Source organism: Sorex araneus, chromosome X (assembly GCF_027595985.1).
Source record: "Sorex araneus isolate mSorAra2 chromosome X, mSorAra2.pri, whole genome shotgun sequence".
Classification (NCBI taxonomy): domain Eukaryota; kingdom Metazoa; phylum Chordata; class Mammalia; order Eulipotyphla; family Soricidae; genus Sorex; species Sorex araneus.
Window position 1 is genome coordinate 160,085,385 of NC_073313.1, and position 12,280 is coordinate 160,097,664.

The window sequence follows — 12,280 nt, forward strand, 5'->3', positions numbered from 1 at the left end:
GGGCCCTGGGGCACTGCCCCCCCCACGCACACACCAGCCCCGGGCGGGCCTGCTCTGAGGGTCCCCGCAAGGGGCACCGTCCCCTCCCCCGCCCATCCATCCCGCGCCCTGACAGATTAATCCCGCTAATGCGCAGTGCGCAGAGCACAGGCCCAACCCCCTCCCACACCCCAGGCCCACGGCCCCCTCCTGGGCTGGCCAGCGAGCCCCCACCCGTGTGTGTGTGTGTGTGTGTGTGTGTGTGTGTGTGTGTGTGTGTCTCTCTCTCTCTTCCTGCCTGGAAACAGCCCCCTCCCCCATCCCCTGCTCCCTCGCCCAGAGCCACGGGCCTGCGACTCCTACGGGCCTGGGTGGGCTCGTGGCCAGGGACATCAGAGTGTCCACGCACTGCAGGAGCCAGTGGGCAGCAGAGAGCAAGGAGGGGAATGAGGTGGGGGAGGGAAGGGAGGGAGGAAGGGAGGGAGGAAGGGAAGGAGGAAGGAAGGAAGGAAGGAAGGAAGGAAGGAAGGAAGGAAGGAAGGAAGGAAGGAAGGAAGGAAGGAAGGGAGGGAGGAAGGGAGGGAGGGAGGGAGGGAGGGAGGGAGGAAGCAAGGAAGGAAGGAAGGAGGGAGGGAGGGAGGGAGGAAGGGGAAGGGGGAAGGAAGGAAGGAAGGAAGGAAGGAAGGAAGGAAGGAAGGAAGGAAGGAAGGAAGGAAGGAGGAGGAGAGGGAAGGAAGGAAGGAGAGAAGGAAGGAAGGGAGGGAGGGAGGAAGGAAGGAGAGAAGGAAGGAAGGAAAGAAGGAAGGAAGGAAGAAGAGAAGGAAGGGAGGGAGGAAGGAAGGAAGGAAGGAAGGAAGGAAGGAAGGAAGGAAGGAAGGAAGGAAGGAAGGAAGGAAGGAGGGAAGAAGGGGAAGGGGGAAGGAAGGAAGGAAGGAGGAGGAGAGGGAAGGAAGGAAGGAGAGAAGGAAGGGAGGGAGGAAGGAAGGAATGAAGGAAGGAAGGAAGGAAGGAAGGAAGGAAGGAAGGAAGGAAGGAAGGAAGGAAGGAAGGAAGGAAGGAGGGAAGAAGGGGAAGGGGGAAGGAAGGAAGGAAGGGAGGGAGGGAGGAAGGAGAGAAGGAAGGAAGGAAGGAAGAAGAGAAGGAAGGAAGGAAGGAGGGAAGGAGAGAAGGAAGGAAGGAAGGAAGGAAGGAAGGAAGGAAGGAAGGACCGAAGGAAGGAAGGAAGGAGAGCGTGAAGGAAGGAAGGAAGGAAGGAAGGAAGGAAGGAAGGAAGGAAGGAAGGAAGGAAGGAAGGAAGGAAGGAGAGAAGGAAGGAAGGAGGGAAGGAGGGAAGGAAGGAAGGAGGGAGGAAGGAAGGATGGAAGGAAGGAAGGAAGGAAGGAAGGAAGGAAGGAAGGAAGGAAGGAAGGAAGGAAGGAAGGAAGGAAGGAAGGAAGGAAGGAAGGAGGGAGGGAGGAAGGGGAGGGGAGGGGGAAGGGCAGCCCAGGGACCAGCCTTCTCTCTGCCCCTCCCCGCCCCTCCCCCGTGGCCTGGCGCTGACAGGGACCCTCCGACTGAGCGTGGCGGAGGCCACCGAGGCACACCGCCCTCTGAGGGTCCAGCCTGGCGCCCAGCCCTTTCTCCCAGTGCCTGGCGGGTCCCCTGGGGTGTCGCTGGCCGAGACGGGCCCCCCCAGCCGGGTCCCTGGAGGCCTCCGTGTGCCTGAGGGGGCGTCTGCCCCCAGGTGCTGCCCCCGCCGTGCCGGCCGCCCACCCAGGCTCGAGTGCCTTCCGGGAAGGGAGCCGGGCGGCCGTGCGGTGCCGAGTGCCTGGCTGCTATGGCAACGGGCATTACTGATCGGAGATGGGCGAGTTGCCGGCTGCAGGGGTGCGGGTGGGGTGGGCACCGCAGGTGCAGAGGGGCGGGGGTGGTGCTCTGCCCAGGGCGGCCACGGCGGGTGTCCTGAGCACCTCACGGGTGCCGGGGCAAGGCCCACACCGAGCCCCCGCCCTCTGGCCACAGGACCCCCTCCGTCTGCTCCCCCCCACCGCTGTGGGTGCCAGCAGAGGCGCCCTGTGGGGGGGCGGGAGGGACCCCCAATCCTGCACCGCAGACGCTGCAGTGGGGGCTGCTTCCTTCTCTGGGGACCCCACAGGCCACCGAGGCTGGGCGGCCTTTGGGCGTCTTTGAGGGGGGCCTGGGGGGCGCAGATGCCTCCACACCACAAAGGCATTGAAATACTCAGAAATATTGCACAGAGGGGAGGGCGTTGGCCTGGCACACGGCCGACCCGGGTTCGATCCCCGGCATCCCATAGGGTCCCCCCAGCACCGCCAGGAGTGATTCCTGAGCACCGAGCCAGGAGTCAGCCCTGAGCATCGCCCTTTAACCCAAAACAACCAACGAAAAGAAGCAGAGCGAGAGAAACGTGACGTCTGCGTCCAGGAGTGCCACAGAGGTCACGGGGGCGGGGACAGAGTCGGGGACAGGGGAACCCAGGCGGGGAGGGGGGGGATCAGACACAGGGGAAGCTCCGGGCCTGGAGCGTTCGGCCCCGAGACGGGCGAGTTCCGAGTGGCCGGGCGCAGAGCAGGAGGCCGCTGGGACGTCTCACCCTCTGTCCTCAGCCCCGGCCCCCGGAGCCCCCCTCCCCCAGCTCCGCCACCCCCCCTCCGGCTCCGAGCCGTGAGGACCTTAATGAACTGCAGGGGGCAGCGAGCTCGCCTCAACACACGGCTCCTGCACCCACCGGGCATCTAGGCGGAGGGGAGGGGAGTGGAGGGTCCAAGCGAGCCACAGCCCAGCGCTGAGGCCGGAGAGGGGCGTCTCGTGCCTTCTGCGGCCGGCCCTCTGCAGCTGGGGCCAGACTAGGGTCGGCTCCTGCCCCCTGGTCAGTAAGATTAGCCCTGGGGGTGGGGACGGGGTGCCCTGGAGCTCTGGGGGAGACGCCCCAGGCCACTGCGCAGGGCTGGCAGAGCCGCCAGCAGTGCCCCCACCCCCGGGTGGACCCTCCGAGCAGTGGACACCCAGCAATGCGGTCACAGGGGCTGTAGCGCCACCCGCTGGGGGGAATCAGCAGCGCCTCCTCGGTCTGCCCCAGAGATGGGGGCAGCAGCAGCCCCCATGCGGGGACCCCGTGCTCGCTGCAGGAAGGGACCCCCAAAGCGGGGACCCCGTACTCGCTGCAGGAAGGGACCCCCATGCAGGGACCCCGTACTACTGCAGGAAGGTACCCCCAAAGCGGGGACCCCGTGCTACCGCAGGAAAAGACTCCCAAAGCGGGGACCACCGTGCTCACTGCAGGAAAAGACCCCCAAAGCGGGGACCACCGTGCTCGCTGCAGGAAAAGACCCCCCAAAGCGGGGACCACAGTGCTCGCTGCAGGAAGGGACCCCCAAAGCGGGGACCACCGTGCTCGCGGCAGGAAGGGACCCCCAAAGCGGGGACCACCGTGCTACCGCAGGAAAAGACTCCCAAAGCGGGGACCACCGTGCTCGCTGCAGGAAAAGACCCCCAAAGCGGGGACCACAGTGCTCGCTGCAGGAAGGGACCCCCAAAGCGGGGACCACCGTGCTCGTGGCAGGAAGGGACCCCCAAAGTGGGGACCACTGTGCTCGCTGCAAGAAGGGACCCCCATGCAGGGACCCCATGCTACTGCAGGAAGGGACCCCCATGCGGGGAACCCCGTGCTCACTGCAGGAAGGGACCCCCAAAGTGGGGATCCCATGCTTGCTGCAGGAAGGGACCCCCAAAGCGGAGACCCCACGCTCGCTGCAGGAAGGGACCCCCAATACGGGCGTTAAGATGACATCTAGGAGCGGAAGAATCCGGAAGCCCCTGGGACAGATGCCAGAGAGGGAGACGGCCCCAGGCGCGGGGCTGCGGGGAGCCAGTGGTCTGGGGACCCCCGAGACCAGGGGCCCACGGGTGAGGGGCCCTTCCCGGGGGCAGTCGACTGGTGGACTCACTGATCCCCACCCGTGCCAGCCCCCACGTGGCAGCCCCACACGAGCAGAGACCCCCCACAGGCCAGGTGGGTTTTTCTCAGCAGGTGGGAGAGGTCACAGGTCACAGGTCAGAGGTCACAGGGCTGAGATCAGAAGCTCTGCACCTCTCGGAGTTAAGGGGGGGGCCTTTCCCACGTGGAACCCCTGGCTCCCTCGCAGCCCCCCTCACCTGCCCGCCTCCCCCGTCTCCCCCCACCTCGCCTCTGCGCCCACCCAACGTCTCTGCTGAAGAAACTCGGGGGCGGGAGCCGGCGCGGAGACGGTAGAGACGAGACGAAGACGAAGACGCTCTTTTCAGCTGAGACTCGGGGCGGGAGGGGGCTCGGTGCCCCCAGCGGGGTTCAAAGGTCCCCCAGAGGTCCCCCTGCACTACCAAGGCCCGGGCGGCCCCAGTGCCCGCCCCCGCCCCGCCCCCGGGACTGGCCACCTGTCCACAGAGCCAGAGTTCCCGAGGGCTCAGGCCACTGAGGACAGGGGGCGCCGGACACCGGAGACAGGGTGACGGGGACAGTAAGTGACAGGGATGGGGACACAGTGACAGGGGTGACCGGGACAGTGAGAGGGATGACAGGGACAGTGAGTGACAGGGATGATGGGGACAATGGCAGGGATGACGGGGACAGTGACAGGGATGGGGACACGGTGAGTGACAGGGATGATGGGGACAGTGGCAGGGATGACGGGGACAGTGACAGGGATGATGAGGACAGGGATGGGGACATGAGTGAGAGGGATGACAGGGACAGTGACAGGGATGATGGGGACAGTGACAGGGATGAACGGGACAGTGACAGCAATGGGGACACAGTGAGTGACAGGGATGACGGGGACAGTGACAGGGATGACGAGGACAGTGAGAGGGATGAACGGGACAGTGACAGCAATGGGGACACAGTGAGTGACAGGGATGACAGGGACAGTGACAGGGATGACAGGGACAGTGAGTGAGAGGGATGACAGGGACAGTGACAGGGATGACGCGGACAGTGAGAGGGATGATGGGACAGTCGCAGGGATGACGGGGACAGTGAGACACACCAACGGGCACAGTAAGTGACACGTGGCCAGGGGTCAGCAGAGCCGAGCAGCGGCCCGAGCGGACCGTGGGGCCGTGGGAGGAGGGGGGGGTGCGGGGGGACGGGCACTGCCTCCCCGCGTCTCCCCTCTGTGCGTGAGCATCCCAACTCCCAGCTCTGGTCCAGAATCGGGGTCACACCCACCACGTCTGCTGCTGAGCCCCCACGACCTCAGCCCCGAGGCCGAGGAGGCCCCTGGGAACCCCTCCCCGGGCGGCAGGGACCCCTCGAAGCCAGCCAGCCCGGGGCCGCGCGGCCTGAACCAACGTCTCCGAGCACCCGGGGCGTGAGGAGGGGAGACGCCTCCTCTCCCCTCGGCCGCACCCCTGCGAGCCTCACAGCCCCCAGGCCGCAGGCTTTTCCGTGACCTCACCACCGTGACCTTTGGGGGCCGGCGGGTGGGGTCTGCGGGGCCGGGGACAGGCCACGATTCTTCGGCGGCCACAAAGGTTGGGATTGTGCCGGGCCCGGCCCAGGGCAGCACGGCTATAGTGGGGCCTTGTCTCCGGGGGCGGGGGGGGCACGAGCCCCGCGGGCGAGGGCGGGCGTGGGCGAGTGTGCGAGAGTGTGAGCGTGTGTGTGCGGGATGGAGGCCCAGTGCTCCCGACTGTGAGAGCAGAGTGGGCAAGGGGGCCGGAGCAACAGCACAGCCGGGAGGGCGTTGGCTTTGCACGTGGCCGACCCGGGTTTGATATCCGGCATCCCATAGGGTCCCCCGAGCACCGCCAGGAGTGATCCCTGAGTGAAGAGCCGGGAGTCAGCCCTGAGCATCGCCGGGTGGGACCCAAAGGAAAAACAACAACAAACAATAAAACACCAGAATAAAGAGTGTGTGAGAGTGTGTGAATGTGTAAGTGTGTGAGTGTGTGAGTGTGAGTGCCAGGGCGTGGGGCGGAGGCCGCGTGCCCGACCACGTGACCATGCGTGTGCTCCGTGCAGACACTCACAGGCCCGCTCTGGCTTCCAGAACAAAGGGGCCGTGTGCAGAGGGAACCCAGGCAGGCAGCCCGGCCCCCAGCAGAAGTGCTCCTCTGCCGTCCAGAGCCCTGGGGGGGAGGAGGGAGCGGGGAGGAGGGGGAGCCAGGAAGGAGGCAATGAAACCGGGAAGGAACAGGGGGACGTGGAGGGAGGAGGGAGAGCAGGGAGAGAGAACGGGGAGGAGAGGAAGAGCAGAGGGAGGAGGGAGGAGGGAGGAGGGGGGAGCCGGAAGGGTGGGAGGAGTGGGAGCAGGGATGGAGGAGGGAGAGGAGAGGAGGGGCAGTGGGCTGAGGGAGGAGGGAGGGAGGGAGGAGGGAGAGCAGGCAGGGAGGAAGGAGTGGGAGGGGGGAGAGCAGGCAGGGAGGAGGGAGTGGGGAGGGGAGATCAGGTGAGAGGAGGGAGCGGGGAGGAGGGAGAGCAGTGGGGAGAGAGAGCAGGCGGGAGGAGGGAGGAGGGAGGAAGGAGAGCTGCCTGGCCAGCAGATCAGAGCCATGGCTGGTGGGGGCAGCGTCTGGGGAGGGCAGGTGGGCAGGGGCGGGGCACAGGGTGCCCCACGGCCGGGCTCTGGGTTCTGGGGGGCACAGGGCTGAGCTGAAGAGCCTGATGGGAGCGCTGGCCGGCAGGCTGGGAGCACTCACTGCACCAGCAGGGAGCACTGAGCTGGCAGGCTGGGAGCACTGGCCTGAAGTGCTTCCCTGCTCCTTCCTCCCTGCTCCCTTCTCCCTGCCTGCTCTCCCTCCTCCCTCCTCCCTGCCTGCTCTCCCTCCTCCCTGCCTGCTCTCCTCCTCCCTGCCTGATCTTTCTCCTCCCTGCTCTCCCTCCTCCCTGCTCTGGGCTGCAGGCTGGGAGCACCACCCGGCAGCCCTGGGGTTTCACTCCCGGACCCCCACGACGACAAAGACTCGCTTAGGAAACCGGCTCTGGCCGAGCTCCTCAGCTCACCCGGGCAGGAGGCCCAGAGCCTGCGGGGGCGGGGGTGGGGCTGCTCCTCCCACCAGGACCCCCAGGGCAGCAGGGGCTGCTGAGGCCCCCCTCAGACCCGACGCCCCTCCTGACCCACTCCTCCGGGCAGGATACCCAGGGCCAACCCCCAGCCCTGCCTGGACCCCAGGGCCCAGCCCAGCTGGAGTGACACCCCAGGCGAAAGGGGAGAAAGAACAAACCAGAAGAGACGCGAGAGCTCCAAGAGCCCATTTCCTCCTCCCCATCATCCCTCCCGGGTTCCGAGTTCGGGGTTGGGGCCCACACACTTCCCGGTGCTCCCTCTCTCTGCCTCCAGGAAGCCCTCCCTCCTGCCCCCAATATCCCTTCCTCCCAGGCTCTGTTCTCAGCTGCCCTGTGCCCACCACGATGTGTCACGCCGAGCTGGTCCTTCGGGGGGTGGGGGGCATCCACAGACACAGCCCTTGGGCTGGGTGTGTGATCCTCGAGACACCCCCAAGAAAGGGCCAGCACATTCCCAGCTGCCGTCCGGGACGGGGGGCAGGCAGGACCCCGATGGCCACGGATCCCAACAGCAGAGGGGAAGGCGGGCTTGCTTGGCGTCGGGTCAGAGCAGGGCTACCAACACATGCCCAGGGCCAGCCGGGGGACTGGGGGTCGGGGAGGGGGGTCTAGGAGGGGGGTCGGGAAGGAGGCCAAGTATGGGGGTCGGGGAGGGGGGTCGGGGAGGGAGGTCGGGGAGGGGGGTCGGGGAGGGGGGTCAAGGAGGGGGCCGGGGAGGGGGGTCAAGGGGGGGGCCAGGGAGGGGGGTCAAGGAGAGGGGCCGGGGAGGGGGGTCAAGGAGAGGGGCCGGGGAGGGGGGTCGGGGAGAGGGGCCGGGGAGGGGGGTCAAGGAGGGGGGTCGGGGAGGGGGGTCAAGGAGGGGGGTCTGGGAGGGGGGTCAAGGAGGGGGGTCGGGAGGGGGGTCAAGGAGGGGGGCCGGGGAGGGGGTCAAGGAGAGGGGCCGGGGAGGGGGGTCAAGGAGAGGGGCCGGGGAGGGGGGTCGGGGAGGGGGGCCGGGGAGGGGGGTCAAGGAGAGGGGCCGGGGAGGGGGGTCAAGGAGGGGGGTCGGGGAGGGGGGTCAAGGAGGGGGGTCGGGGAGGGGGTTCAAGGAGGGGGGTCGGGGAGGGGGGTCAGGAGGGGGGCCGGGGAGGGGGTCAAGGAGAGGGGCCGGGGAGGGGGTCGAGGAGGGGGGTCTGGGAGGGGGTCTGGGAGGGGGTCGGGGAGGGGGTCGGGGAGGGGGGTCGGCAGCCCAAGCCGAGACCAACCAGGGCAGGGAGGGTGGGAGGAGGGGGCTGGGGAGGGCCGTGGGGGGCAGCAGGTCACCAAGAAGGCACCAGGCACTGGGGGTCCCAACCCGGCTCACCCTGGGGACCCTGGGGTGCCTCAACCTGCCCCCCCAGGTGCCAGCGGCCAAGTGAGGGGCCACAGGGCGGGGCCCAGGGGGGAGGAGTGTGAGGTTGGTCTCCGGGGCGCGGAGGGTCTCTGTGTGTGGCGTGGACAGCAGCGGGCACAGTCCCTGTCCCCGGCCTCAGGGGTCTCGGGAGCGGAGTCCCCACCTCGGTCCGGGCTCTGGACGGCGACGGGGCCTGGCAGGACAGTGGCGGGCGGCAGGGAGGGGCACCCCTCGTCCAAGCACATCTGAGTCGCGCGTGGGGGGCGTGGGCAGGATCCACGCATGGACGCCCCCCACCCAGACAGGCCTGGGACCCTTCTCGGCGCTCGACCCCCCGGCACCCGCAGGGAGGCTGGTCCCGGGCGAGGGGTGATGCCAGGGGCCTGGTGCCCCCCGGCCCCGAGAGACGGCGGGAAACCCCCGCAGGCTTCCACAGATTCCGGGGGTCGTGGCCAAACGTACCGTACCCGCCCACCACCGAAGCGTCCAGACCCTCGTCCACGGGCACCGGACCCTCTCCGCCTGCCTCTTCCTGCCCAGGGCTGGAGAGCTGCCACCTGGGTTCCATGGCAGAGATGCTGCCCGCCGCCCGCTTTCTCTCCATGGCAGAGGTGCTGCCCGCTGCCCGCTTTCTCTGCACCCACAGATGAGACCCCCCCCCGCCCACCGCACTCTCCAAGTTGTGGCCGTGTGCCGTGTCCTTGTACAGGCAGATCACGGTGTCCGTGGCACCGTTGTCTGTCCTGGGACATCAGGGCTGCTTCCAGACTGTGGCAGCCAACACCAGCTTGTGGGGGGGTGCGGCTCGGACGGAACCAATGTCCACGTTCCACCCTTGGTTGTTTTGACTTTTTTTTTTCAGCTTTTTGGGTCCCACCAAAAAAGCTCTGCACTCAGAAATCACTCCTGGCGGTGCTCGGGGGACCCTATGGGATGCTGGGAATCGAACCCGGGTCGGCCGCGTGCAAGGCAAACGCCCTCCCTGCTGTGCTATGGCTCCAGCCCCTGTTTTGATTTGGGGGCCACTCCTGGTGGTGCTCAGGGCTGACTCCTGGCTCTGCACTCAGCGATCACTCCTGGTGGTGCTGGGGGACCCCATGGGGTGTCGGGGATCGAACCCGGGTCAGCGGCGCCCTCCCTGCTGTGCTGTTGCTCGGGCCCGGGCTGCGGATTCGTGGGCAGGATCTGGGCGCTGCTTTCCCGGGGTGGCGAATGCAGCCTTGCCCCGCTGACGGGGGGGGGGTTTCCCCCAGCGCCTCCCTGAGCGGCCCCCTCTGTCTCTGTGTCCAAGACTGGCACTGGGTGGGGGCAGGGCTTCTCCTTCACCCCAAGACACAGCTGCCCAGAGCTGGGGGCCGCGCTGGCACCCTGAGGCCTGTGGGTGCACGGGGACAGGCGCCCGTGGGCTGGCCGGGCTTTGAGGGGAGGGGGCCCCTCAGTCCCACCTGGAACAGCAGCAAGGAGCGCACAGAGAGCTCTGGAGAGCGGCGCCAGCAGGGTGCAATCCAAGGCCAAACAGTATAACCTAACGAGCAAAAACCGGGTTGGAGGGGCCGGAGAGGTTGCTCAGTGGTCAGCGAAGGCCCATCGTGCAGGAGGCGGTTCCAGCCCCAGCACCCTCTCCTCACCCCAAAATGAAAACACATGTGCTGGACTCAGGACTACGACTGGATGTAAAGGGGATCCCCCGGAAGGTGGACCCCAATACTCAGAGATGTGCTGTCAAGCGCCATCAGGCCCTTCGGCCAGAGGGAGGGGCCAAGCAACTCTTCCCTAGAATTACATCACTCAGAGACCCCCGAGCGACCAGACTGTGATCACCTCCCCGTATCTTTCCAGGGGACCCCTGGGGGTGGCGTGACCCACTCTGGCTGGAGAATCAGATCCCCACTGCATCCCAGCCCCAAGGCGAGGAGCTCCACACGGTACCCAGCTCCCAAGAGGCACATGCACACACATGCATGCACGCACACACACACACATGCACGCACACACATGCTCATGCATGCACACAGGTGCATATACATGCCCCGCGTATACACACCCACACACATGCATGCATGCGTGCACGTGTACACAGCACACACATGCACACACATGCACACACACTCCTACATATGTGTATACACACCCACACATGCATGCGCAAGTGCCCACACATATGCATACACGCACACCAGCACACATACACTTACACTCCTACATACGTGTATACACACCCACACATGCATGCGCACGTGCACACACATGTGCATACACACACGCCGGCACACAACACACATGCACACACATGACACATATGCACATACATGCACACACGTGTGCACACACGCACGCAGGAGCAGGAATCTGAGACCTGTGTGTACTGGAAGTCACCATGGCAACCGCAGCACCAGCTCCACTCTGAGGAGGCTGCATTAGCATCTCCCGCCCACGGGCAGTGCTAAGAATAAGGAGAGGCGTGGCCGTGCCCGCGCGGAGGGTACCAGCCGCCGCACCCCCCCCATCCCACAGGGCTCCCCGTCTCCTGGGGGCAGCGGGCCCGGCCCCCGGAGATGACCACCGGCAGGCTCGCCACCCGGTGCTCGCCGGGAAGGCCGGGCCGACCGCGGGCCCCGACAGCGCGGGAGGGAAGCGCCCCTGCGTGCCCGGCACAGACGAGACGGGCCTTCCTCTCCCAGGGGGCAGCGGGGGGCGCGGGGGGGGCACACAGGGACCACGAGGTCGCCTGCGAGGGAGCGCGCCCAGAGTCACCTCTGCTCCGAGGTGACTCTGCCAGCGCGGCTGACGGCCCCTGCCCCCGAGCCGAGAGAAGGCAGAGGCAGAGGCTGCGAGTGACAGATCAGACGCGACACAGCCCGTCACTCCCGTCCTGCTCCCCCCCCACCCCCCGCAGCTCCGCGGAGCAATTAAGGCTTCTGAGAGCCTCCCACGCCCTGCAGGCAGCCGGAGCCACCAAAGCCGGCGGCTCCCCATGCTGCCCGCCGGCAGGGAGCTGGACCCGAGCGCAGTCCTGTCCCCCTCTCGGCCCTCTCCTGGCGGGGCCCCACACTCCACACCGTCTTTCCCCTTGCTCTCCTCCGGGTCTAGATTCGGAGCCTGCGCTGCCTTCCTCAGGAAGCCCGCCCTGACTTCCTGGCCATCCTTGGGAGCCCACGGATCTGACCACACTGTCACGTCGTTTCCCGGCTCTGTGCTCAGGGATCATGCTGAGCCACACACCATCACCCGCTCACAGTCACACACCACCACCCGCTCACAGTCACACACCATCACCCGCTCACAGTCGCACACCACCACCCGCTCACAGTCACACACCACCACCCGCTCAGTTGCACACCATCACCCGCTCACAGTCGCACACCACCACCCGCTCACAGTCACACACCATCACACACTCAGTCACACACCACCACCCGCTCACAGTCACACATCACCACTCGCTCACAGTCGCACACCACCACCCGCTCACAGTCGCACACCACCACCCGCTCACAGTCACACACCATCACACACTCAGTCACACACCACCACCCGCTCACAGTCACACACCACCACCCGCTCACAGTCGCACACCACCACCCGCTCACAGTCGCACACCACCACCCGCTCACAGTCACACATCACCACTCGCTCACAGTCACACACTGTCACCCTCTCACAGTCACACACGCACTGTCAGACAGAGTCGCCAACGTGCCTCAGCGCCGGACCTCTCTCTGTTGGCCGCCTGCCTGCCTGGCTCAGTGACACCCCGTCTCCCAGGGGGCCCCTCGAGCTGAGGGGGTCGGCCTGTCCTCGGCTCCCCCCAGCACCCCCAGGCCCCATGTTCTTGGGGCAGGGCAGGAGGCGCGAGGGTCGTGGGACGAACGGGGCTGGGGAGA